Raw genomic sequence first — 4,494 nt, 5'->3', positions numbered from 1 at the left:
AGATAATGACGAAGAAAATGATGAAGATAAAGATATGCAGATGATGCAAATGATGAAGATGATGGAGATGATGGAGATAAAGATGCAGATGATGAAGATGAAGTCGAGTCAACTCGAACTTGACTCAAACTCGATCGACCTCGAGTTCGAGTTCGAGACCCTTTTCTCTGACTCGACAGGCTCGAGCTCTAACTCGAGCTCGATCCTGTAGCAAATGAGCTGACTCAATAAGTTGAAAACTCGACTCAGCTCGGCTCGTTTATAGCCCTAGAGGCTATACAACTAATTACAACATTGTTTTGAAAGGCTCCAGCGATTAGTTATGGTGTAGCGAAGTAGAACCATTGTTGTATGAAATGTTAATTATTTTTTTATCTTTTTTAATGGAGAGAGAGAGAGAGAGAGAGAGAGAGAGAGAGAAGAAGAAGAAGAAGAATGGTGTCTTAAACCACTATACAGTGTTAATGAGTAATAGCTTGAAATTCTATTTGGGGTGTCATTGTTAGTTTCCTGAATTTGAGATTACAAAAAAAAAATTTGCCTAACCTCGAGGGTGGCAGTTACTCCAGAGAAAGAAATTGATATTTGACTTGAGGACTCGTTATGGAAAAAGTGGAGCCCTTAGGAATGTGTAAAGCACGCACATCATGGGCTCATTCTTCTTCCTTGTTATGCTTGAAAAAGTATGGCTGACGCGGAGTCTTGTCAGCATGGGGTAGTCAGAGCTTAGGAAAGTTTCGCGACCGTTCAAACGCAGCGACATTGCATAATGACGTAAGTGGCATGCCCCTATCAGTGCAGTGGGTGAATGTCAGGTTAGCGGATGGTTGGGAATCGTCCACGTGTCCAATCCCTGCATAAGTCGAGGAAATCACTCGGGCAGGTGAGCAATGGGACGCAGAGAAGGATTTACACGGTACCCACCCACTTACAGGTTTAGTAATCATTACCTTGATTCATCCCACTATAAATAGAGGCATTCTCTCTCATTTGCGGGATTAGCTAATTTTACTCCAGAATAGCTTACTTACTCTCTCTCTCTTGTATTCTCTAAATTGTGACTCAGCTCGCTGAACGCGACCTTACCTCACTTTCATTAATACAATATCAGTGGACGTAGGATTCTCTTTTGAGCATCCGAACCACTTTAAACATCGCCTTTACTCTTTTGTTTTAACTAAATATTCTCATATCGTGTGTGACTTCTAATCCCGCTAGCATTTCCCACGTGTGAATAGTTGGTGTCAAAATCAAGCATCAACATTCCTGAAACTATTTGTAAAGTGGGAGAACCAGCTGTGAACCTTACCTTTTTTTTTTAAGAGTTTAACAGACTACGTTGTGTTTGAAGTATGTGGGGTTTTATCATGAGCCTTCATGTCATGTGTAATTCATCTTATATGAGACCAAAACAAAAACCACCAAATAAGTTGTGTTTGCTTGTTTTTATTAGGGGTGGACGGGTCCGAGTACCCATCCAAATTCAAAGGAATTGAAACGGAATCGGCCAATTCCTTAGATTTGGAACTAGAATCGGAATCGGCTGGTTCCAATTCCTAGAAGCCAGGAACTGTAGGTTCTAGTTCCTGTTCTATGTTAATTTTAATTACCCCTTACTTTAAAAAAAAAATGATAAATAAACCGTCTAAAACTACAAATACACCTTCAACAGTTAAAAAAAATTATAATTCAGTCTCGTTTCTTATTTGGGTACCTGTATCTCGGTTCGGATTCTAGAACTGGAACCTACTAGTTCCTGATTTCAAGAACTGGAACCTATCTTGTGAGGGCTGATTCTGGGTAGGAACTGGAACCCTGGATGCCTACCAGTTTCGATTCCGATTCTGGTTCTGGCCGATTCTTTTGCACACCCCTAGTTTTTATGGAGATGCAATTTTTTGGAACTAGTCAGCACTTTGCAGACTGAATACGACTTATCTATTCTTTGTCTTAATCATGTGAGCATGGACTTGCCACCCGATAGAAACTGCATCAATGTTATTGGTTTTCTCTTTACATACGCATCAACGTAATTGGTTTTCTGTTTACATACGCATGAGAATGCATAAGCAGAAAAGTAAAATTAATATATATGTCTGTTTCTGATCCATGTTAATTTGGTCAGGAAAGGCTGATTTCTATTATTAGTTTAGGAGTTACGACGGACATTTTAATTTCATTATTCAAAGTCTATTTGCGTATTCACTGACGTAACATCATCACCTCAAAGAGAACTGTTGATGCGTGATTTTTTCACCAACTAAACGCACGTGTGAAATACTGAGCTGGCCCAAAAGACACATGTGAATGTAAAGGATAATGAGAGTAAATGCAATGAGACAAGCGTTTTTAAAGTGGTTCAGATGTTAAGGAAGCAAGTCCTACGTCCACTGTTATATTATTAATGATAGAGGTCAGGTCGCATGAGCTGACTGACTTACAAATGATGGTACAAGAAAGAGAAAGCTTTCGTATTACAGAGAGAATAGCTAATTAAGAGTAAAATGTGTGAATCCCTTGAATGAGAGAGTAGCTCTCAATTTATAGTGGGATAGATTAAGGCAATCATCACTGAATCTGTGAGTTGGTGGGATTGTCCGTGCAAATCATTATTTATGTCACATTGCCCACCTTCTATAATGATTTACGCCATTTGGTGCAAGGATTGGACACGTGGGATCACCACAGCTCTTGGCAGGTCTGGCGCACACCCACTATTCTGACAGAAGTAGGCTGCGGGTGAAACCATGTTCTGACTTTTGTACGCTGACTAGACCTTACGTCATCCCCATATATTTCGGGCATAACAAGAATATATCCCCAGAGTGCGCAATCGAATACGTAGTCATTTATGTTAGTGCATGCACAAGATACTGTGTAATAACAATTTCATTTTTCATGTTTTCGCTTTTATTGACAAGTTATGTGATTTTCTTGTTGGTTTATTATTATATTGATATTTATACATACTTTAAATTGTCTCGTTTTGTCTCCTAAAGATTCATCATGTTTTTGCTTGGACTATATGTCTATATTCATTACAGCACAGTCACTGACTCACTGCCTCTATAAATGCAACACAAATCACAAATCTTGTCCCATCACTTCATCAGTCACCACAATCCACATTATTGAAAAAATCATTCCAAAGCCGAATCCTAGCAGACAAAAATGGAGGAGACAACCATCCTCTACTCATCTCTTTCTCTTCTCTTCATCATTCTCGCTTTAAAGCTGTTGTTTCAATCAAGAAAAAGCCGCAAAAATCTTCCCCCTAGCCCGCCTTCATTACCGATTCTTGGGCACTTTCACCTCATAAAACCCCCTATGCATCGCGCTTTGCACAAGCTATCGCAAAAATATGGTCCTATCATGTCCCTCCGATTCGGCTCCCGCCCTATGATAATTGTATCCTCATTATCAGCAGCGGAGGAATGCTTTACGAAGAACGACATCGTTTTTGCCAACCGCCCAAAGTTACTCATGGGCAAGCACCTTGGCTATAACTACACCACTCTCGTGCAATCCCCCTATGGTGATCACTAGCGCAACCTCCGTCGCATAGCTGCCATTGAAGTATTCTCATCAAATCGTCTTAACATGTTTTTATCCATTAGAAGGGAAGAAATCAAACGGCTGCTGAAAAATCTGTCTTGCGGGTCTCGCGAAGAGTTTTCAAAGGTGCAGCTTAAAACAATGTTTTCAGAGTTAAGGTTTAATATTATGATGAGAATGGTTGCAGGGAAGCGGTACTACGGTGATGAAGTGGAGGATGAAGAAGAGGCAAGGAGGTTTAGGAAAATTGTGAAGAAGAGGCAAGGAGGTTTAGGAAAATTGTGAAGGAGGCTACAACGTATGGTTGGGTGTCGAATCCAGGAGATTTCTTGCCTATCTTGAATTGGATTGACGGTGGTGATCTTTAGAAGACAGTTTTAAGGCTAAGTAAAAACATTGATGGGTTTTTGCGAGGTTTAATTGATGAGCATAGATGTAAGAAGAGTAATTTAGAGAGCATGAATACAATGATTGATCATCTGCTTACATTACAAGAATCACAGCCAGGTATTACACTGATCAAATCATCAAAGGGCTTATACTGGTTAGTCAATTTCTTCTTTTAATATTGAATTAATGTACGTATAATTTAGATTTATTTAAATTATCTTTAGGTTTTGGCGGGTAATGGCATGCGCTAGTTAGCGCGTCGTTGTTATTATCATAATGAGTGGCTAACGATTAAAATAGAGAGCTAGGTTATCATTCAGCTGAAACCTTGTCCCTATGCACAGAACTTCACGTGTTGATATATATATATTGTTGAAAAAATGGCTTTTAGCAAAATCACATGGGGTAGAAGTGATAATGGAGAAAGGTTTAGAGACTTATATGTAATAGGCCAAAATGAGTTAGTTTGTCTCACATTGAAAAGGAATGAAAAGTGGGAAACTTTTGGGGCCTATATATAAGGACCTAAATCAATGTTATTTGTATCCC

General features: G+C 39.3%; 1 pseudogene; it reads left to right on the top strand.

Moving 5' to 3' along the window:
* Window positions 1-3,171: 3,171 nt before the first annotated feature.
* Window positions 3,172-3,949, top strand: LOC116111569 (annotated as a pseudogene).
* The last annotated feature ends 545 nt before the right edge of the window (window positions 3,950-4,494 follow it).

This window comes from Pistacia vera, unplaced genomic scaffold (genome assembly GCF_008641045.1).
Source record: "Pistacia vera cultivar Batoury unplaced genomic scaffold, PisVer_v2 Contig645, whole genome shotgun sequence".
NCBI classification, from domain to species: domain Eukaryota; kingdom Viridiplantae; phylum Streptophyta; class Magnoliopsida; order Sapindales; family Anacardiaceae; genus Pistacia; species Pistacia vera.
The sequence above is the reverse complement of the archived record's forward strand: the minus strand, read 5'-3'. Positions and strand labels throughout refer to the sequence as shown.